We start from the raw sequence: 24,710 nt of genomic DNA, 5'->3' as shown, positions 1-24,710 counted from the left end.
CACTTTTTGCATTGAAGAACTGAAATAAATTAACTTTTTGATGATATTCTAATTTTGTGAGATGCACCTATATGTTATGGCCTTGTAAATTAGAGTGTCTATCTTCATGGGGTGCACTTAAATAGTGCTGGGCAGCCCGTGTTCTTGCCTCAGCAGCGAATTTAGCTATCCAGGGAATCTAGTCACTTTATGTGTATATCAGTTCTGACATTATGTTGCTTGCATTTGAATCCTGTCTCTTTTTTATTGTTTGATAACTGCACTGTCTGCTAGTGATTTAATGTATTTGCTCTAGTTTCAATTTGCAATGCATTATGGGAAAGTTCCAAGAGCATTGTGAGACAGTTCTTGTTGCATTGTGGTCCTGTTCTTGTCACAGTTTGGGCAGCGACCATTATTTCCTCTTCTCTTCTGATGGAGAAGTTCCCTTATCACTCATCTTGTAAAGTGGCACAGAGCGGTAGTCGTGACTGAACGTCGGTCTGATTTCGCTCTGGCACTTTACAGACAATGGGTGTCCCAGTCCCAGTGTGCTCTAGGGTGTGGGGTGCAGCACACTCTCTTGTAGGCCGCAGGCCTCCACTGCCTTCAGGCTTCTGTCCTCAGAAGCCGCCGCACACAATTTAGGGGACACAAAGTTCTTTGTAACAGTCAAACATATACTTGACAGTTCAAGTTCATCAGGTGGGTACAGATGGGATAAGGCACAGCAATTCACATTATCCTCCTTGTTAGCATAACTCCTCTTCAGCCCTGTTGCTAGCTCATCCTGTATTTCTCGTCCACCTCTGCAGTGCACCCGGGACTGGCCTTCAACTTCCATCTATGCAGGTCCCTGTCCATCTTCCTTTGTACTTCAGAGCACACAAAGTGTCCGGCAGCTCCTATGCCAGACCTTAGGCTCTGGACGTGACTGGAGCGACTGCTCTGGATCCCAGTAATGCCTCCCACTGCCTGGAACATTGAGTACTATATACAGTGGGTACGGAAAGCATTCAGACCCCTTTACATCTTTCACTCTTTGTTTCATTGCAGCCATTTGGTAAATTCTAAAAAGTTCTTTTTTTTTTCTCATTAAAGTCCACTCTGCACCCCATCTTGACTGAAAAAAAAACAGAAATGTAGAAATTTTTGCAAATTTATTAAAAAAGGAAAACTGAAATATCACATGGTCATAAGTATTCAGACCCTTTGCTCATATTTAAGTCACATGCTGTCCATTTCTTGTGATCCTCCTTGAGATGGTTCTACTCTTTCATTGGAGTCCAGCTGTGTTTAATTAAACTGATAGGACTTGATTTGGAAAGGCACACACCTGTCTATATAAGACCTCACAGCTCACAGTGCATGTCAGACCAAATGAGAATCATGAGCTCAAAGGAACTGCCTGTTACGATGTTAGTAGATACCCTGAAGTCCAATGGCGTGGGCCAAAAGCAGAGACTGAGACAAGAGTAGTGTGAAAGTCTATTTTAAACTCAAGTGCAAAAGATCACAGCAAACAGTTTATGAAGGTAAGTTCATTCCAAACAACACTTCTTAGAACCTAATCTGTAAGGCACGGCCTTCATTACTATTAGGGTATGTAAACGTTAACGATAGTCCAAGTTTACTTAGGTACAGTAATATGCAAACAGAAATAAGGATAGTAAGCAGACGTAGGTATTCCTCAGTTGATTGTGGACTCACGTAGTGCAGAAGAGAAGACAAACTGGAATATGGATCTGGATATTGAAGAATGCAGGAGGTGCAGCGGAGGAAACAGCGATGTCTTAAGCAGAGCTGGAGCCGGGTATTTAAACACAGAGCAAGATGGTGACTATACCAGAGGTGTAGAGATCCAGGAGAAGTTTTCTTCAGCAAGACAAAAGTTCAGAGATCCCAGCGTGAGTGAACAACAGCCAGCGGTTCCTTTCAGCAGAAGTCCCCTTAGCAGAGGATTCAGGCAGCAATCCTTTCAGCGGATGACTAGGAGTAAACACAAAGTCAGCAAGACTCTATTCAGAGGGCTAGCACAGGTGAGTAGAAAGCTAAAAGCACACAATACTCAGGCAAGGCATGATTGCAACACATGCAGTTTAAGTAGGTCCACAGGCAGGAAACACATGACCCCAGTGAGGCAATGGAAGCCATCTTGGCTAAGGGAAAAACTACTGGCAAAGTAAAATTAAACCTGGCATCCTGACACTGCCAAAGGAGCTTAGAGACAGAATTGTGGCAAGGCACAGATCTGGCCAAGTTTACAAAAGAATTTCTGCATTAGTCAAGGGTCCTAAGAACACAGTGGCCTCCATAATCCTTAAGTGGAAAAAGTTTGGGACCACCAGAAGTCTTCCTAGACCTGGCCGTCCAGCTCAACTGAGCAATCGTGGGAGAAGAGCCTTGGTGAGAGAGGTAAAGATGAACCCCAAGATCACTGTGGCTGAGCTCCAAAGATGCAGTAGGGAGATGGGAGAAAGTTGCATAAAGTCAACTATCACTGCAGCCCTCCACAAGTCGAGCCTTTATGGCAGAGTGGCCCAACGGAAGCCTCTCCTCAGTGCAAGACATATGAAAGCCTGCACAGAGTTTGCTTAAAAACACATGAAGGACTCCCAGTCTATGAGAAATAAGATTCTTTGGTCTGATGAGACTAAGATAGAACTTTTTGGTGATAATTCCAAGGGGTATGTGTGGAGAAAACCAGGCACTGCTCATCACCTGCCCAATACAATCCCAACAGTGAAACATGGTGGTGGCAGCATCATGGGGGTGTTTTTCAGCTGCAGGGACAGGATGACTGGTTGGAATTGAAAGAAACATGAATGTGGCCAAGTACACAGATATCCTGGATGAAAACCTCTTCCAGAGTGCTCTGGACCTCAGACTTGGCCGAAGGTTCACCTTCCAACAAGACAATGACCCTATGCACACAGTTAAAATAACAAAGGAGTGGCTTCAGAACAACTCTGTGACCATTCTAGACTGGCCCAGCCAGAGCCCTGACCTAAACCCAATTGAACATCTCTGGAGAGACCTGAAAATGGCTGTCCACCAACGTTCACCATCTAACCTGACAGAACTGGAGAGGATCTGCAAGGAAGAATGGCAGAGGAACCCCAAATCCAGGTGTGAAAAACTTGTTGCATCATTCCCAAGAAGACTCATGGATGCACTAGCTCAAAAGGGGGCTTCTACTCAATACTGGTCATTTGGTCTGACATGCACTGTGAGCTGTGAGGTCTTATATAGACAGGTGTGTGCCTTTCCAAATCAAGTCCTATCAGTTTAATTAAACACAGCTGGACTCCAATGAAAGAGTAGAACCATCTCAAGGAGGATCACAAGGAAATGGACAGCATGTGACTTAAATATGAGCAAAGGGTCTGAATACTTATGACCATGTGATATTTCAGTTTTCCTTTTTTAATAAATTTGCAAAAATTTCTACATTTCTGTTTTTTTTCAGTCAAGATGGGGTGCACAGTGTACTTTAATGAGAAAAAAATGAACTTTTTAGAATTTACCAAATGGCTGCAATGAAACAAAGAGTGAAAAATTTAAAGGGGTCTGAATGCTTTCCGTACCCACTGTACTTCAATAAAACTCACCCTATAGATACCCTAGCCTGAACCTGCATGTCAATGGAGATGGGCATCCTACATATAGATGACAATGGCACCCTTGCTGAACGGCAGCTGCCCCTAGACCCTAAAAGTCCCTTATTCGTACTTACATAGACCAAGGATCTGACAGTCTACCAGAAACTGGTACAGATATCACATCAAACAATCAATCCTCAGTGTGTACTAAATGATTAAAGTGACAACAGTGAATAAAGTGACAATGTGCAAATTTATAAAAACACCCAAGAACGTTCCTAATATCTTTGGACCTCCAAGCCAAAGGATACATTCAGGCATCCAAACAAAGGCTACAATCAGCCCTGTTCAACACCCTAGATGCTGATTACCTGCCTTATAGTGGAGGGTGACACCCTAGTTAATGTTGACACTGTGGCGCCCCCGCTCCACGGCGGCTATCCCTGGATAACCCTAGCCAGCCCTGGAATTAATCACCCATAGTGGTATCAATGACATAAATGATCACAAGACTAAACAATAAAAGGAACTTATCTTGATAAAGTGCAATACTGATGCGGATCATCTTTATGCCGCATGTCCCGATTTTAAAGAGATTTAATAAAATTTGTATTTTAGGGTTTATGTTATACTTATGTCTTATGGTATCCTAAGCTTATCTTATGCTATACTCACATTATGCATTAACACTTCACATGCTGTTACATCACCATTATACATTACATAAGACACATATCACTTTTACATATAAAACCGCAAGAGAGTGTTCACATGAGGTGTTTGTTGTCTTCAGGGGCAGGAACAGGGTAAGACAGTCCACATCCCTACAGTTTTGTATCTTGGGCTCTGTGCACACAGCCTGCTCCAAGCTTAGCCGGTAATAGCCCTATCTATGGGGTACAATACTGGGGTTCATCGTATGTTTTCCGCATCTACTGTATGGAGGTTTCTCTACTATCAATAAAGAGAAGGGTTTTCGCAGCCTTTTTCTTAAGAAGACAGGGGGTTTAGCTCCATGTCACACTACACACCGTGGTAAGGTGTATGAGGGGAGCATAGCCCGCCTAATCTAATAGTATGGGCGTCACTAATAGGCTGTAAACCAGACACTGTGCGTGACCAGCGCCAAAATATCTACCAGAACCTCATATATAGATTTTGCATGTTATTTTTATTCAGGGTTCAGACAAGCCCATCAATGCTGGATTTGTAAACTAGGGGGTCTGTCCTCATGGGGTGCACTTAGATAGTGCTTTGCAGCCCACCTAATCTAACAGTATGAGGGTCACTAATAGGCTGTAAGCCCTATATTGAGCACTATCTGTGTTAGGCGTCAGGTGTTTTCTGGATCTGAAATGGGTTCAGAATCATCAGTGGATTCTGTGGTCTCCCATTCCGGTCCAGATGCTGCTCAGCATCGTCATTGGTCCCAACGCCTAGCTGGTGCACGAGATGTACAAGCTGTCTCTTGGGTCTTTGTTCCTAGCAACATGAAGGATAGGTTGCGGAGGGAAACAGGGCTGTTACAGCCTAAGTCCAGGATACACTGCACTGAGCATGCCCGTGACATGGCGGACCGTGATTAGTGGTTTGGGAGTCAGCTGATCCGGTGACCTGGCACCGCCTGATTGGTCACGGGTGACGTCACCAATAATGTGACGGTGGGCAGGGCTTAATATTTAAATAGCACGCCCACAAACATGGCGGCGCGCTCTGATCATTGAGCTGAGTTGGTGTTATTGTGTGGACGCTTGGTCGTTTCGGCTCCACGTGTACTTTTGCTGTTATAGCTTCTGACAGGCAGGTTTAGCAGGGGATAGACAGCCTTAGATGGAGGGAGGCAGGTAGCTTCGTCTGACAGTCTGGCTCCAACAAGGGGGTCGCTATACACCCCGAGCAGACTGCGGACTCCGTATTCCCGGCACCGCCTGTTAGCCACGTGGAGAGATACTCCTCAGTCCGGTAGCACGCCGGCTGGGAGCACGTATAAGCCGGCGTGAATCACACATGCATCCGAGCGCCTGCTGCGTAGCCTCTGTGCAGTTAACAGGGCTACGGCTACATTATGTGTCGCACATCTCTCGTGCAGTTAACGGAGATAGTGCGAATCCCTATTCCCGTTCCGGTGTGCAGTAACACGGGGGGGATTGTTATTTCAGTTGGTTGTTTTACCTTCTTACCCGGAAGGTGTTCGTCCGCAGTCCTCCAGGCTGCATCGCGGACCCCGGGTTCGTTTGCTTTCCATTATTTAATAAAGTTGTTTGCAACCATTCCCCTAACAATCTGTGTGTGACCAGTGACCTATACAAGCCATTTTTTGTGTGCAGTTTTAATACTAAGCAATGACCCCCTCCAAGAATTGGTAGGTTATGAGTTGGTTGTCTCATCAGTATTTTGCACCTGTGCTGCCCCTGCCTTTATTATATGGTTTGCTTCATCCTGATTAGTGCATTAGTTTTGAGACCTGGGCTGGAGAATAAATACTGTTCCTCTTTTTTGCTGTGTTAATAATTTTTTTCAGTTTTAATTCAACTACTCTAGCATCAAGCTCCTAATTCGCTTTGTCTAAAGGAAGTTAGATGGCAATGTTTTATTGTGTGAGGTATGGAACTCTCTACCACATGACCTTGTAATACTTAATTCTCTAAAAAAAAGTTCAAGGAGGTCCTGTGTGACTTTCTTGAATAACATTACAGGTTATTCATACTAGATTTTGTTATGGGACGTTGATCCAAGCAACTAGTCTGATTGCCATATGTGGAGTCGGGAAGGAATTTTTCCCCTAATTTTGGGCAAGCAGCATCTGCCTCATGGGGTTTTTTGACTTCCTCTGGATCAACACATTAGCTTTTCACAGGTCTCTATATATAGTGTGATGGCTCCCACAGCTCTTTATATACAGTACTAGATGGTGTCCCGATTCTAACGCATCGGGTATTCTAGAATCTGTATGCGGCCGACCAGGCGCAATCAGCAGAGCGGTGTTTAAATGTGGCGCCAAAATCGCTGATTGGTCGCGGCGCCAATATCGCTGATTCCGACCAATCAGCGAATCGTATTACTGAGGACCGGGCAGCGACGCTACCTGTGCGGGTACTTCCGCTGCGAGGAACCGGGAGATGGCCGGCTGCTCACAGCCGAAGTATCCCGACTGGCGGCGCCGCTCCCCGGTCCTCGCTTCACACTTGCCGTCGGGAGATCAGCGGCCCTAGCCATTGATCTCCCGACGGTAGCCGCATGGAGGTCAGCAGCGCCGCCGGTCGCGGTACTTCTGCTGCGAGCAGCCGGGAGATGAGCGGCTAGCGCCGGTCATCTCCCGGCTGCATCGCCGCTGACCTCCGTGCGGCAGATGAGCTGCTAACGGCCGCCATCTTTTTCTGAAATCCCGCGTCGCTGATTGGCCGCGGCTGGACCAATCAGCGACGCAGGATTTCCTGGACAGAAGGACAGACAGACAGACGGGATTAGACGATTATATACAGTACAGACCAAAAGTTTGGACACACCTTCTCATTTCAAGATTTTTCTGTATTTTCATGACTATGAAAATTGTACATTCACACTGAAGGCATCAAAACTATGAATTAACACATGTGGAATTATATACTTAACAAAAAAGTGTGAAACAACTGAAAATATGTCTTATATTCTAGGTTCTTCAAAGTAGCCACCTTTTGCTTTGATGACTGCTTTGCACACTCTTGGCATTCTCTTGATGAGCTTCAAGAGGTAGTCAATGGAAATGGTCTTCCAACAATCTTGAAGGAGTTCCCAGAGATGCTTAGCACTTGTTGGCCCTTTTGCCTTCACTCTGCGGTCCAGCTCACCCCAAATCATCTCGATTGGGTTCAGGTCTGGTGACTGTGGAGGCCAGGTCATCTGGCGTAGCACCCCATCATTCTCCTTCTTGGTCAAATAGCCCTTACACAGCCTGGAGGTGTGTTTGGGGTCATTGTCCTGTTGAAAAATAAATGATGGTCCAACTAAACGCAAACCGGATGGAATAGCATGCCACTGCAAGATGCTGTTGTAGCCATGCTGGTTCAGTATGCCTTCAATTTTGAATAAATCCCCAACAGTGTCACCAGCAAAGCACCCCCACACCATCACACCTCCTCCTCCATGCTTCTCGGTGGGAACCAGACATGTAGAGTCCATCCGTTCACCTTTTCTGCATCGCACAAAGACACGGTGGTTGGAACCAAAGATCTCAAATTTAGACTCATCAGACCAAAGCACAGATTTCCACTGGTCTAATGTCCATTCCTTGTGTTCTTTAGCCCAAATAAGTCTCTTCTGCTTGTTGCCTGTCCTTAGCAGTGGTTTTGCTAGCAGCTATTTTACCATGAAGGCCTGCTGCACAAAGTCTCCTCTTAACAGTTGTTGAAGAGATGTGTCTGCTGCTAGAACTCTGTGTGGCATTGACCTGGTCTCTAATCTGAGCTGCTGTTAACCTGCGATTTCTGAGGCTGGTGACTCGGATAAACTTATCCTCAGAAGCAGAGGTGACTCTTGGTCTTCCTTTCCTGGGGCAGTCCTCATGTGAGCCAGTTTCTTGCAGCGCTTGATGGTTTTTGCATCTGCACTTGGGGACACTTTCAAAGTTTTACCAATTTTTTGCATTGACTGACCTTCATTTCTTAAAGTAATGATGGCCACTCATTTTTCTTTACTTAGCTGCTTTTTTCTTGCCATAATACAAATTCTAACAGTCTATTTAGTAGGACTATCAGCTGTGTATCCACCAGACTTCTGCACAACACAGCTGATGATCCGAACCCCATTTATAAGGCAAGAACTCCCACTTATTAAACCTGACAGGGCACACCTGTGAAGTGAAAACCATTTCCGGTGACTACCTCTTGAAGCTCATCAAGAGAATGCCAAGAGTGTGCAAAGCAGTCATCAAAGCAAAAGGTGGCTACTTTGAAGAACCTAGAATATAAGACATATTTTCAGTTGTTTCACACTTTTTTTGTTAAGTATATAATTTCACATGTGTTAATTCATAGTTTTGATGCCTTCAGTGTGAATGTACAATTTTCATAGTCATGAAAATACAGAAAAATCTTTAAATGAGAAGGTGTGTCCAAACTTTTGGTCTGTACTGTATATTAGATGATGACCCCACAGACCCTTTACACAGCATTATGTTTCCACAGCTCCTTGTATACAGTATGATTCCCTCATTGTTCCCTAAATACAGTATGATGTGCTCACAGCTCCATATACACCGTATGATGTCCCCACACATGCAGATACACAATATGATACCTATACACAATATGATGCCCCTACATCTCCCTATACACAATATGATGCCCCTACATCTCCCTCCATCTGAACAAGTCTCTCCAGCTTCAGAAAGATTATGGACGCATCACATTTTTTTTTACGGACAGGGAAAAAAGTGCCCTATTTTTATGGACTGTCCAAGAATTTCTGGACAGTTGGCTACCCTGCTATTAGTTCCACTGGGGTGGCAGCCTAGGTGGATGCTGGAAGCACAACCGTCTCTCCCTAAGATTCGGAGAGGGAAGGCCACCGATTCCTGACCCTTGCTGTGGCCTTTTCGTTGAGAGGGATGGTTTATTGAGGGCCCATATATACACACAGTCATGGCCGGAAGTGTTTAGCAACCTTGAGATTGTTCCAGAAAGTGAAGTATTTCTCCCAGAAAATTATTACAATTACACATGTTTTGTGATACATTTGTTATAATATTTATTTCCTTTGTGTGTATTGAAACAGCACAAAAAAATGGGAAAAAAAGGCAAATTGGACATAATTTCACACAAAAGTCCAAAAATGGGCCGGACAAAATTGTTGGCACTTTTCCAAAATTGTGGAAAAACAACTTTGCTTCAAGCATGTGATGCTCGTTAAAACTCACCTGTGGCAAGTAACAGTCGTGGGTAATATGAAAGTCATACCTGAGACCAGATAAAAAGTGGAGAAGATAGATAGATATGAGATTGATAGATAGATAGATATGAGATAGATAGATGGATATGTGGCACCCCAGGGGTCTGGTTACCACTGTAATAGAAATATTATGTCTGAGAGCAAGTGGGAGGTTTCCTGGTTCGGAGCCCTTAAACATGCAACACCTCCTGTCCCAGACCAGATAGGGGAGGAACCTGCCCTATATAAACTGGATCTGGGGCGGGGTTAGTGAAGTCAGAGCCTGGAGTTAGTTCCAGACACAGGGAAAGTAACAGCGAGGAGCTCTGTAGGAGCAGGAGCTGAAGACCAGGGACTTGAGCTAAGCGGAGTTCGTCCTGGCAGAAGACTCTGAGAACTGGACACAGGAGTCCGAGGTTGCGGGGACTTATATATACCCAGCAGCAGAAACCCGCCGGCAGGGGATTTCAAGTCCTCTGGCCATAGAAGCCCAGAGGCTCAGTCACGAGCAAGGGACCAGCACTGCAATCGAGGAGCGGGGGCTATCAGAAGGCCCCAAGTCACCAGCCATACAGGTGAGCACCACACGGAACACTCAGGGACGTGGGCTACTTCCACTCGCTTACAGCAAGGTAGCCAGGAAGAGTGCAGATAGTCGGGGAGGCCTACAACTCCACCTGGCCAGGGGAACTCCAGTTTGCTCACAGACTGACCAGGCCTCTTATGCTAGCCAGTACTCCCGGGAGGGTCTGCCTTATCACCATCAGTAAAGACCCTGAACTGCACTGCAAAGCCTCTGAGTCGTTCCTGCTGCGCTCGTGTACCATCACTCCTATCATCCACACTCACTAGCCTGAGGCTATACTCCTCCCGTGGGGAGTTATACTACACTCTGCTGCCCTCACAACATCAGCCTCAGAGGTCTGCTCAGCAGCGGCCGTTCTTATTGACCGCAATCCACGGGTGGCGTAGTCGGACATTGCATTATACTGATACAGAGACTGCCACAATATTGGTCTGGCCACCCTGAGCCACGGGACCAGGTCGCCACAACTACTCCCAGCATTGCCCTGAAGTCCGGTCCCGGGTGCCCCATGGCCCAGGGGGCGCGTCATATAGATAATAGATAGATGATAGATAGTCCTATGATATGAGATAGAGGTCGTTATAGACAGGTTTATACACTCTCTCCCGAAGTCGGTAAAATCCTGGGTTGCCCAGGGAGATCCCTATAATGCTGATGACTTGGTGGGGTTGGTGGAAAGATACCAGGCGGTTGAGAGTCCGTTGGGAAAACAAGGGGTCGTAGCCTCTCAATACTGGGGTTCCCAAAAGGTGGCGGACACCCAAAAGAAGGGAGCTAGCGCCACACCTGGGGGGCATCCTAGAGTTCAGGAGGGGTCTGAGTTGCTGCCCAAGGTCCCACCCCATAATATAGTGTGTTGGAGATGTCATACCCCTGGCCATATTGCCTCCCGGTGTCCCATAACCTCTGAACCAATGGACTGTAACATGGGCCGGCGTTGCTCTTATTTTGCCTACCCCGCCTGCAGCGCGGTTCGTCAACATGGCGAGGGCCCTCAGGCATGCTCAGTGTCAGTTAACGGGGCACAAGTCTCTGGACTATTGGTCTCAGGAAGTTTGGTGACCCTGATAAGGGCCACACTCCCTCATCGGCTGGTTTCTGGGAAGGTGGTGGGTGTCCGGTGTATCAATGGGGACGCTAAGAACTATCCTGTGGCCCAGGTGGATGTAAACACAGACTGTGGCACCACATCTCATGAAGTGGCGGTCGTTAAGGACCTATTGCATCCCATAATAATTGGACGTTACTTTGCATTATTCTGGGAAATGTGGGGGAAAGCGGGGACACCTGGTTGCTTGGACGACAGCCAGATCGCCCCTAAGGAAACTTACCCGCAGAACATAGTAGATGAGTTTCCCATGTGTGTGCTGGTGGGCAATGAGGCTGAAGTAGCATCCCCTGAGTCCAATATCCCTGAGCTTTAGGTGTCCGAGGGAAACTTTGGAACTGCCCAACTCAGGGATTTAACTCTGAAAGGGGCCTTTGAAAATGTTACTGTGTTAAATGGGGTGACTCAGGAACCGGGGGCTGACACTCGGTTCCCTCATTTTGCTGTGAATGGGGATTTGCTGTACAGAATAACCAAGCCAAGGGGTGAGGTAATAGAACAGTTGCTGGTGCCAGGGCCCTATAGACGCAGGGTGTTAGACATGGCTCATTCTCATGTGTTGGGTGGTCACCTGGGTGCAGACAAGATTCAAGAACGGATCCTCCAAAGATTCTACTGGCCAGGTTGCTATAGAGAAATATAGAGTTATTGTCGTTCCTGCCCCACATGCCAGATAACCTCCCCAGTGGCCCACTTCCGCAGTCCCCTAGTGCCACTACCAGTCATCGAGGTTCCATTCGAACGCATAGCAATGGATCTAGTGGGGCCTCTGGTCAAGTCCGCCCAAGTGCATCAGTATATCCTGGTGGTATTAGATTATGCTACATGGTATCTGGAGGCCGTACCACTACGAAACTCCTCCACCAGGTGTATAGCCCGGGAGTTAGACCACATGTTTTCAAGAACTGGGTTGCCTAACGAGATCCTAACAGACCAAGGAACTCCATTTATGTCGAAGGTCATGAGGGAATTGTGCAAGACACTGCAGATTGCACAACTGAGAACCTCCATGTACTCTCCCCAGACGGACGGACTGGTAGAGAGGTTTAACAAAACCTTGAAAGCAATGTTGAGGAAAGCAGTGGAAAAGGATGGCCGAGACTGGGACTATATGTTGTTCGCCATGAGGGAAGTTCCCAAAGCTTCCACAGGTTTCTCCCCGTTTGAACCACTCTATGGACGACACCCTCAGGACTCCTGGAGGTGGAGAAAGAGTCCTGGGAAGCTGAGACCACTCCCTATAGGAGAGTGGTGGAGCACGTTGCCCAGATGCAAGAGAGGATTGCCCATGTGATGCCCATTGTGAGGGAGCACCTCCTTAAGGCACAAGAGGCACAGTCCAGGGTGTATAATAGGTCGGCCAGGGTGAGATCGTTCAACCCAGGAGATCGAGTGCTTGTGCTAGTCCCACAGTGGAGACAAGTTCATGGCCAAGTGGCAGGGCCCCTATGAGGTGGTAGAGAAAGTGGGGGAAGTCAACTTTAAGATCCACCAACCAGGGAAGAGGAAGCCCTACCAAATTTACCATGTTAACTTGATTAAGCCATGGCAAGATAGAGAGCCTGCGGAAGCTCCCTGTTTAATGGCTGAGGCTGAGGCCGATGTGAAAGAGGTCAAGGTGGCAGAGTCACTGTCACATGCCCAAAAGCAACAGTGCAAAGAGTTGTTACAGCGAAATAAAGACATGTTTTCGGAGTTGCCAGGACTCACTCAGGTCATAGAGCATGAGGTTCTCACAGAGCCTCATGTTCGCGTCAATCTAAAACCATACCGGATCCCCGAAGCCCGCAGAGAGGTGATCTCTAAAGAAGTAAGGCGGATGCTAAACCTGGGAGTCATTGAAGAGTCCAAAAGTGGATGGTCCAGTCCTATAGTCTTAGTGCCGAAACCAGATGGGGAATGGCGGTTTTGCAACGACTATAGGAAGCTGAACGAGGTCTCAAAGTTCGACGCCTACCCAATGCCTAGGGTAGATGAGCTTATCGAAAGGCTAGGACCCGCTCGGTACATCACCACTCTGGACCTCACCAAAGGATATTGGCAAATTCCCCTGTCCAAAGAGGCTAAGGAGAAGACAGCCTTCTCGACGCCAATACGTCAGGATGCCGTTTGGGTTGAAGGGAGCTCCGGCCACCTTCCAGAGAGCCATGGACCGGATCTTAGCACCCCACAAACAGTATGCAGCGGCCTACCTAGATGCCATCGTCATATTTAGCCAGGACTGGGAAAGTCATCTGGACAAAGTTCAAGCCATACTTGATGCCCTAAGGAAGGCGGGCTTTACTATCAACCCGAAGAAATGTGCCATGGGGATGGAGGAAGCCAAGTACCTAGGGTACGTGGTTGGTAGAGGGGAAATAAAACCACAAATAAATAAGGTCGAGGCGATCTTGAACTGGCCACAGCCCCTCTCGAAGAAGCAGGTCATGGCGTTTCTAGGCATTGTGGGCTACTATCGAAGATTTGTCCCTAACTTTGCCCTGATAGCAGCCCCACTGATGGATCTTCCGAAAGGGATGAAGTCAGCTATGGCCAAGTGGTCCCCGGAAGCAGAAGCGACCTGCCAGGAATTGAAACTGGTCCTCTGTAAACAACCAGTCTTGGTGGCACCCAGCTTCTCCAAGGAGTTTGTGGTCCAGATGGATGCATCGGATGTCGGGCTGGGAGCAGTCTTGTCCCAGGAGATTAACGGAGAAGAACACCGTGTAAAATACCTCAGTCTGAAGCTCTCCGCTTGTGAGAAGGACTACTCCATTGTAGAAAAAGAATGTTTGGCCATTAAGTGGGCGTTAAACACTCTGAGGTATTACCTATTAGGTAGAAGGTTCAGGTTAGTGTCAGACCATGCCCCATTGAGGTGGATGCGAGAAAAGAAGGGAAACAATGCCAGAGTGACTAGGTGGTTCCTGGCTCTACAAGATTTTAGTTTCCGGGTAGAGCATAGGCCTGGGAAACAACATGGGAATGCCGCTGCCTTGTCAAGGGTTTATTGTATGGTGACAGAAGGTGCCAAGCCCTACGGCTTTGGACAGAGGGGGGGTGTATGTAAGGTTGCTGCCGGACAGATCGTGGACGGGAGGTATGTGTCCTCGAAGTGCCATGCTTCGGTGATGTAGGATCCGGAGAAGCAGGCTCCAGCACACATAGTGCTGAGAGGAATTTAATGGGTCCGGATTACAGGGCCGGGTTTTATGAGCAGCTGAAAGAGCACCTGTGGCACCTAACAGGTGTTGGCAATAACTAAATCACACTTGCAGCCAGTTAACATGGATTAAAGTTGACTCAACTTCTGTCCTGTGTCCTTGTGTGTACCACATTGAGCATGGAGAAAAGAAAGAAGACCAAAGAACTGTTTGCGGACTTGTGAAACCAAATTGTGAGGAAGCATGAGCAATCTGAAGGCTACAAGTCCGTCTCCAAAGACCTGAATGTTCCTGTGTCTTCCGTGCGCAGTGTCATCAAGAAGTTTAAAGCCCATGGCACTGTGGCTAACCTCCCTACATGTGGACGGAAAAGAAAAATTGACGAGAGATTTCAACGCAAGATTGTGCGGATGGAGGATAAAGAACCTCGACTAACATCCAAACAAGTTCAAGCTGCCCTGCAGTCCGAGGCTACAACAGTGTCAACCCATACTATCCGTCGGCGTCTGAATGAAAAGGGACTGTATGGTAGGATACCCAGGAAGACCCCACTTCTTACCCCGAGACATAAAAAAGCCAGGCTGGAGTTTGCCAAAACTTACCTGATAAAGCCTAAAACTGGAAGTGCATTGAGGTGAAGGTGAAGAGGTATTGGGAATCCTGCAGAAAATACCTGTGTGAATTGCGTGAAGAGGTATTGGGAATCCTGCAGAAAATACCTGTGTGAATTGCGTGAAGAGGTATTGGGAATCCTGCAGAAAATACCTGTGTGAATTGCGGTGAGTGCTGCATTGTGATCTGCTGAGTGCTTTTCTACCTGTTTAGATTTATTGGGCTTTTTAAAATCTATTTTCTCACTACAGTTTTAGTTTCTTAGTTTACTACCTGTGTATTTAAGGGTTAACTACATTGCACTAAAATCCTGAGGTGTAGATTTACTCACAAGGGGTTAATTAAGGGGAAGGGGTCATAATTAAGGGTTTATAAGGGGCAGCTGGTTGGGCATAAAGTCCTTTGGAAGTGCGTTGAGGTGAAGGGTACATTGCTGGAAAAGAAAAAAAAAAAAAACACTTTAAATCTCTTAGTTTGCGAGTGTGAACGAGCTGCGTGTGTCCGGAGCGTAAGTGCGAACGAAAGTAAGTGTGTGACTTGTTTTTCAGTGAAGAGGTATTGGGAATCCTGCAGAAAATACCTGTGTGAATTGCGGTGAGTGCTGCATTGTGATCTGCTGAGTGCTTTTCTACCTGTTTAGATTTATTGGGCTATTAAAAATCTATTTTCTCACTACAGTTTTAGTTTCTTAGTTTACTACCTGTGTATTTAAGGGTTAACTACATTGCACTAAAATCCTGAGGTGTAGATTTACTCACAAGGGGTTAATTAAGGGGAAGGGGTCATAATTAAGGGTTTATAAGGGGCAGCTGGTTGGGCATCAAGTCCTTTGGAAGTGCATTGAGGTGAAGGGTACATTGCTGGAAAAGGAAAAAAAAAACAACAAAAAAAAAACACTTTAAATCTCTTAGTTTGCGAGTGTGAACGAGCTGCGTGTGTCCGGAGCGTAAGTGCGAACGAAAGTAAGTGTGTGACTTGTTTTTCAGTGACTTTGGATTCAGGGAGTTTGGAAGGGAGGACTTAGGACTGAATTGCTGACTGTATTTCATTCTTTCTTTACTTTACTTTTTACTTAATTAATCCACCTGACCTACTTAGCTGATTCCCCCGTCCATACTTGATACTTAATTGATCCCCCGTCCATACTTAACTGATCCCCCGCCGATATCTAATTGATACACTTGCACATCCCTAATTGATCCCCGTCCATACACCTATATATAAATAATTGTGTTTTGTACTTGTATATATATACTGACTGTATCCCCATATTTAGAATGACGTCCATGTTGGACGGAGCCGTGCAGTGTACATCTTGCGCAATGTATGCATTCCGTGAGCACCCGCTCGAGGATCCATACTGCTGCGAGAGATGTGAGCATATCGTGCACTTGGAAGCCCAAATTCTGGATCTAAGTGCTCAGATAGCGGTACTGAGGAGCATCGACAACATAGAACGGAGTTTGCTGCTCACCGAGCAGACACTCAATGGGTCAATACTGGGGGTGGAGCATAGAGGGGAAGTGCAGGCTGAACAGGCAGGGAGCTGGATAACAGTAAGGAGGGATAGAGGGAAGAAGTATAGGAAGGCTGGTTCAGAACCGGCATTATTGGAGCACGACAGATCCTCTGACCGCCGGGGGAGTGTATGCTCCAGTAATGAGGGGGAGGGGGGAAGTGTAGGGCAGGCAAGACAGGTTCTGGTAGTGGGTGACTCTATTATTAGGGGGACAGACAGGGCAATCTGTCACAAAGACCGGGATCGCCGAACGGTGTGCTGCCTCCCTGGCGCTCGAGTCCGGCACATCGCGGATCGGGTTGACAGGTTACTGGATGGGGCTGGCGAAGACCCAGCGGTCATGGTCCACATCGGCACCAATGACAAAGTGAGTGGTAGATGGAGGGTCCTTAAAAATTATTTCAGGGACCTAGGTAGGAAGCTTAGGGCAAGGACCTCCAAGGTAGTTTTCTCAGAAATACTACCAATCCCGCGAGCCACACAGGAGCGCCAACAGGAGGTTAGGGAGGTGAATAAGTGGCTAAAGAGTTGGTGCAAGGCAGAAGGGTTTGGGTTCATGGAGAACTGGGCCGACTTCGCGGTCGGCTACAGGCTCTACCGTAGGGACGGGCTGCACCTCAATGGGGAGGGTGCAGCGGTGCTGGGGAAGAAGATGGCTAATAGGTTGGAGGAGTTTTTAAACTAGAGACGGGGGGGAGAAACCAAGGAAATAGGTGGGATGTGAGGCAAGCAAGGGGGAAGGGGAGAAGTGAATATAATGAGGGTGGAGAGGGGGGTGGGGATAGTACAGTTAGATCGTTAGAGAAGAATAGGATGCTAAATAACCACAAAGTTTTATCTTGCATGCTGACCAACGCAAGAAGCCTGACCAATAAGGCGGATGAGCTGCGGGCGCTTATATGGGAGGAGAGGTATGACATCGTAGGTATAACAGAGACTTGGCTAGACGATAGCTACGACTGGGCGGTAAATTTATTAGATTATAGTTTATTTAGAAGGGACCGGAAACAGGGGAAAGGCGGAGGAGTCTGCTTATATGTAAAGTCATGTCTAAAACCCAGACTAAGGGAAGATATAGGAGAGGGAGAAGAGGGGGTCGAGTCCATGTGGGTAGAGATAGAGGGAACTAAAAATAATAATAAAATATTACTGGGGGTCTGCTATAAGCCACCCAATATAACAGAGGAGAATGAGAAACTGCTATTAGGACAAATAGACAAAGTAGCAAAACATAATGAAGTGATTGTAATGGGGGATTTCAACTACCCGGATATTGACTGGGAAACAGAAACCTGTAGATCTCAGAAAGGAAAAAGGTTCTTGACAAATATTAAGGATAATTATCTCTCCCAACTAGTGCAGGAACCAACGAGAGGGAAGGCCGTGTTAGACTTAATATTGACTAATAGGCCTGATAGAATAACTGAGGTACAGATAGGGGGGCACCTAGGTAATAGCGACCATAATATTATCGACTTCAAAATGCCCTTCAGTAGGGTTATCAATAAGGGAACAACAAAAACATTAAACTTTAGGAGGGCGAAGTTTGATCAGCTGAAAGAAAGCCTTCAACTTATTGACTGGGACAAAGTTCTTAATCAAAGGAATACGAATAGTAAATGGGAAACCTTCAAAAGAATTCTGAATACTCAGTGCGAGAGGTATATACCGTATGGGAATAAAAGGGCCAGAAATAAGAGGAAACCAATATGGTTGAACAAGGACGTAAAAGGGGCGTTAAATAGCAAAAAAGAGGCATTCAAGAGATTAAAACAGGAAAACAGTAAGGAGGCATTAATGTGTTACAAGGAAAAAACGAGAACCTGCAAAAAACAAATAAAAATAGCGAAGGAGGAAACAGAGAGACGTATTGCTAGGGAAAGTAGATCAAATCCCAAACTGTTCTTTACGTATATAAATAGTAAAAGGATTAAATCGGATAATATTGGACCGATAAAAAGTGAGGAAGGCAAAATCATAGAGAAAGATGAGGATAAAGCTAATCTATTAAATCATTTTTTTCCGACAACTTTCACAAAGGAAATCGAACTAACAGGAGAAATGAGAAGTGACAAACTTAATCCTCCACTAAGTATGACAAATCTAACCCAAGCTGGGGTACAGAAACGCCTCAGTAACATTAAAATAAACAAATCACCAGGACCTGATGGCATACACCCACGGGTACTAAGGGAACTAAGTAATGTGATAGACAGACCGTTATATCTTATATTTAAGGACTCTGTTGAGACTGGGTCTGTGCCACTTGATTGGCGACAGGCGAATGTAGTGCCAATATTCAAAAAGGGAGCGAAAAGTGACGCCGGAAACTATCGGCCGGTGAGTCTGACGTCCGTTGTGGGCAAAATTTTTGAAAGCTTCATTAAAGAGGCAATTATGGAGCATCTTGATGCTAATAATCTTTTAATCCCGAACCAACATGGATTCATGAGGAATCGCTCCTGCCAAACAAACCTGATTGACTTCTACGAGGAGGTTAGCTCTCGAGTAGATCAGGGGGAACCAGTGGATGTCGTGTATCTCGACTTCTCAAAAGCTTTCGATAGCGTGCCACATAATAGGTTGGTATACAAAATGAGAATGATGGGGCTGGGGGGAAATGTCTGCAAGTGGGTAGCTAACTGGCTAAGGGATAGAAGGCAGAGGGTGGTTATAAATGGAATATACTCAGATTGGGTAAGCGTCACTAGTGGGGTACCACAGGGGTCTGTACTAGGCCCAATGTTATTTAATATCTTTATTAACGCCATAGTCAACGGGATAAATAGTAAAATATCAATATTTGCAGACGACACAAAGTTATGTAAAACAATTAATACAAAAGAGGATAGTGAAGACCTACAGAGGGATTTGGATAAGCTGGGTAGGTGGAGCATTAAATGGCAAATGAGGTTTAACGAGGAGAAATGTAAGGTCATACATATGGGAAGGAAAAATGGAAGTCACCAGTACTCACTGAATGGGAAATCATTGGGGAATTCAGAGATGGAGAAGGACTTGGGCATCTTGATTGATGGCAAACTAAATTGGAGTGCCCAAAGTCAGGCCGCTGCTGTAAGGGCAAACAGGGTAATGGGATGTATCAGAAGAGGTATAGCTGCAAAGGATGAGAACATTGTTCTTCCACTGTACAAAGCACTGGTCAGACCACACTTGGAATACTGTGCTCAGTTATGGGCCCCAATATATAGAAAGGATATAAATGAGCTTGAAAAGGTACAAAGGAGGGCAACAAAATTAATAAAGGGAATGGAGGGACTGCAATACCCAGAGAGGTTGGCAAAACTAGGACTATTCAGCCTGGAAAAGAGAAGGTTGAGGGGGGACATAATAAATGTGTACAAATATGTTAGGGGACAGTATAGAGACCTTGCCAGGGATTTGTTCAAAAGGAGGGATATTACGGTAACAAGAGGGCATTCACTAAGACTGGAAGAGAAAAGGTTTCAGCACCAGCATAGGAAGGGGTTCTTTACGGTAAGAGCAGTGAGAATATGGAATTCACTGAGTGAGGAGACGGTAATGTCAGATTCACTAAACCAGTTCAAGCGGGGACTGGATGCATTTCTAGATACCAGGCAGATTTCAGCATATACTTAAAAATAAAATAAAATAGTAAGTTGATACAGGGATTTATTCTGACTGCTGGTTTCAGAGTCAGGAGGGAATTTTTCCTCAGGTGAAGATTGGCCAAATCATTTGGGGTTTTTGCCCTCCTCTGGATCAACTTTAGCAATTACAGAACTAACAGGTCGAACTTGATGGACGCAAGTCTTTATTCGGCTTTTACTAACTATGTTTACAAACTATGTTACTATGTTTTGGAAGAATGTTCTCTGGTCAGATGAGACAAAAGTCGAGCTTTTTGGGAAAAACCATCAACATAGAGTGTACAGGAAAAAAAAAGAGGCATTCAAAGAAAAGAACATGGTCCCTACAGTCAAACATGGCGGAGGTTCCCTGATGTTTTGGGGTTGCTTTGCTGCCTCTGGCACTGGACTGCTTGACCGTGTGCATGGCATTATGAAGTCTGAAGACTACCAACAAATTTTGCAGCATAATGTAGGGCCCAGTGTGAGAAAGCTGGGTCGCCCTTAGAGGTCATGGGTCTTCCAGCAGGACAATGACCCAAAACACACTTCCAAAAGCACTATAAAATGGTTTTAGAGAAAGCACTGGAGGCTTCTAAGGTGGCCAGCAATGAGTCCAGACCTGAATCCCATAGAACACCTGTGGAGAGATCACAAAATGGCAGTTTGGAGAAGGCACCCTTCAAATATCAGGGACCTGGAGCAGTTTGCCAAAGAAGAATGGTCTACGATTCCAGCAGAGCATTGTAAGAAACTCATTGATGGTTACCGGAAGCGGTTGTTCGCAGTTATTTTGGCTAAAGGTTGTGCAACCAAGTATTAGGCTGAGGGTGCCAATACTTTTGTCTGGCCCATTTTTGGAGTTTTGTGTGAAATGATCAAGGTTTTGATTTTTGCTTCATTCTCTTTTGTATTTTTTCCTTGCAAGCAAATTAAATGAAGATAATAATACCAAAGAATTTGTGATTGCAATCATTTTCAGGAAGAAACTGAGTATTATCTGTCAGAATTGCAGGGGTGCCAATACTTTTGGCCACCACTGTAATAAGTGAGCTGTCATTTATTCATAAGACGTTCTATTCTTCAGAGCTGAGACTGTAAAATAAAAAGTGAACAATAAAATATCTGATGACTGTTCTTTCACTGTGAGTAAGAAACAGATAATAAAATTAAAGGAAAAAATAACTGAGGGGAGAACCCTGCAGGTTTATTGTCCTTCTATAGCTGTATGGTGGCAGGATGGTGACACTGCTGGAGTCCTGGTGAGGATCTGCATGATATTCATTTCTGTTGACTTTTTATTGCCAACATATTCTGCAGTGATGTACATATAGTCCCTGCCCACAATGCGGTACACATGAGGGACAATTTCATATTAAGCCAAGTAACCTATGATGTCAAGGTCTCATATTTACAAGGTGCTTATTGGCAATCTGAGCCGGCGAATGGCTCTGTGTCCGTATATTCGCTATATACTGCCCGCAATATCTTGTAGAAAGCTCACAGTGACTAAAATGTATAAATAGTTCTCTTTGGAGAATTTAATTAGATCCATTCATACCTTACCTTATAATGAGGACTTAAAGGGCTTTTATAACTAGGTAAAACAAGCTTAACGGGACTGTCCAGGACTTATATATTAATGACCGATTTTAGGATAAGTCATCAACAGGGAGGGACTGGGCTGGCGGGGTACCCTTCTGCAGAGGAGAGGGGGAGAAGAGAATGAAAAAATAAAAAAACCTGCGGTTTTAAGGGGCACGGGCCCTTTAAAAGCGCAGGCACAGTGTATGCAGGGACGCGCGCACGCGGCGTTCATTACCTGAACCGCCGCGACACACGTCCCAGTGAAGCAGCTGAAGCTGCGCGTCTCCCTTCCCCGGCCAGCGTATGACGTCATCGTCATGCGCCTGCAGTGAAGGAGGCGCGCAACTCAGCCGCCGGAGAAGGAGGACACCGCACGGGAGAGCAGGAAGGTAAGAGGTGTCTGTGTGTGTGTCTGTGTGTATATGAGTGGATGCAGAATGGGATGGGCCCCCACAAGGGGGGAGCTAGATGGACACACAAGGGGGAACCCTGGCTGGACCCACAAGGGGGAGCCCTGGCTGGACACACAAGGGGAAGGCCTGACTGGACACACAAGAGGGAACCCTGGCTGGACACACAAGGGGGAACCCTGGCTGGACACACAAGGGGGAACACTGGCTGGACACACAAGGGTGAGAGCCTGGCTGAACACACAAGGGGGAACCCTGGCTGGACACACAAGGGGGGGAGCCTGGCTGGACACATAAGGGGGAGCCTGGCTGGACACATGGGAAAGGGTGGGCAGGATGGCTATATGGTGGGGCAGGCTGGACACATGGAGGCCAGGATGGATATGTGAGGGGGATGGATATATGGGGGGCCGGATATATGGGGGGCGGGGCAGGCTGGACACATGATGGCCAGGATGGATATGTGGGGGGCAGGCTGGACACATGGGAGGCTAGGATAGGTATGTGGGGGGCAGGCTCGATACACGTGGGCTAGGATAAATATATGGAGGGGCCACGCTGGACATATGGGGGCCAGTATGGATATATGGGGGGGTGTCAGGATGGATATATGCAGGGGGGAAGGGCAGGATGGATATATGAGGGGGCAGGCTGGACACATGGAGGCCAGGATGGATATATGGGGGGCAGGCTGGAAACATGGAGGCCAGGATGGATATATTGTGGGGGGCAGGCTGGACACATGGAGGCCAGGATGGATATGTAGGGGGGGCATGCTGGACACATGGAGGCCAGGATGGATATATGGGGGGGCAGGCTTGACACATGGGGCTTTAGGACAGATATATGGGAGGGGGCAGGCTGGACACATGGAGGCCAGGACAGATATATGGGGGGGCAGGCTGGAAACATGGAGGCCAGGATGGATATGTGGGGGGGCAGGCTGGACACATGGAGGCCAGGATGGATATATGGGGGGAACAGGAGGGCCACATGGGGGACTAGGATGGGTATATGGGAGGGGGCAGGCTCGATACACGTGGGCTAGGATAAATATATGGAGGGGTCACACTGGACATATGGGGGCCAGAAGGGATATATGGGGGTGTCAGGATGGATATATGCAGGGAAGGGGGGGCCAGGATGGATATATGGGGGTGCCAGGCTGAACAAGGGACTTAATTACTGTTTGGTGCCAGATTGAGGAACATACTTTATTAGTTTATGGTGGCCAGTGAGGAACATTATTATTTTAGAGTCCAATTAGAGACATTATTACTTCTGTAATATAATTTATTTTTTAGGAAATTGTTTTCCATGGGATAGGACAAAAGCGGGTTCCTGTTACTGTGCAGGGCGGCACTATATCGCTTTTTTTCTTCAACTGGTGTAGTGTAGAAGTCGGGGGGTGGAGTGGGAATATTCCCTAGAAGAGATCAGTTATTGATAACTGTGTGTTATTTTCTGCAGAGATGATTCCTGGCTGGAAGAAGTGATGGCCGTCTCTGCCAGATGAAGAAGAAAAGCGAAGATGAAGGACTTCACCTAGAGACGTCACTGGTGAGTCAGTGTATTACATGTGACTCACCCCCTGGGCCGTGGGGCACTCGGATCCGTGCAATAGGGAGACGATGGGGGTAGTAGTGGCGACCCGGTTCTGTGGCTCAGGGTGGTCAGGCCAATGGTAGTCTGCTATGTTCTGCTGATAATGTCCGACTACGCCACCCGTGGATTGCGGTTATTAGGAACCGCCGCTGCATGCAGACCGCTGGGGCTGATGAGGTGTGCAGCTAGGGTAGTGTGACTCTCCACGGGAAGAGTGCGGCCCCAGGGCAGTATAATGGATGTTGGGAGTGATGGTAGTGGGAGTCCCAGTGCTGATTGTGCTGGAGGAGCAAGGAGCACACAGACAACAGGTTGCAGTCCAGGGTCTTTACTAAACAGGTAAACTGACCCACAAACAGTCCCGGCTAGGAGGGGACCTGGATGTCTGAGAGCAACGGGGAAATTGGCCCTGGTCAGGGTGAGGGTGTAGGCCTACCGTGCTTTCTGCGCTCCTTCTGGCTATCTCCTCCTGATAGGGTAACAGCCCACGTTTCCGAGCTTTCCGTGTTTTCTGGCCTGTATGGCCTGCGACGTGGGTTCCTTTCTGCTCCCAGCCTTGTATGGCTTTACTGGTCCCTTCTGTTGTGGCAGGGCCTCCAGGCTTCTTAGGCCAAGGAATATACAGTCCCTTGCGGACTGGTTCTCTGCTGGGGGATGTGGAATCCTTCCAGCCTCAGACACCAAAGTCTGGTAGATTAAGTCTGTTATCTGCCAAGACAGGCTTGCTTCGCCTCTTGTCTCTGGCTTGTGGCTCTCCTCCTGCCACACTTCCTCTTAGGTGCAGTGCAACTGTCTGTCCCTGCTCTGCTGAGACACGTCTCAGTCCTGAGACAGGTCATCTGGGTTCTCTCTAACCCTGCCCCCAGCACCAGCTTTTATAGGGGCAGCCTGCTCCCCCTACTGGCCTGAGACAGGAGGCATTGCATGCTAATGTTCCCCTGACTAGAGAACCTCCCCCCTGCTCTCAGACACAGCTTTAATTACACTTGTGGCATCCAGGCCAGGGTGACACATTCCCCCCTAGTGAAATTTAGTACTCCGGGA

Source organism: Phyllobates terribilis, unplaced genomic scaffold (genome assembly GCF_046119375.1).
Source record: "Phyllobates terribilis strain yellow unplaced genomic scaffold, ASM4611937v1 Scaffold_189__1_contigs__length_3638672, whole genome shotgun sequence".
NCBI classification, from domain to species: Eukaryota; Metazoa; Chordata; class Amphibia; order Anura; family Dendrobatidae; genus Phyllobates; species Phyllobates terribilis.
Note: the sequence above shows the minus strand (reverse complement) of the source record.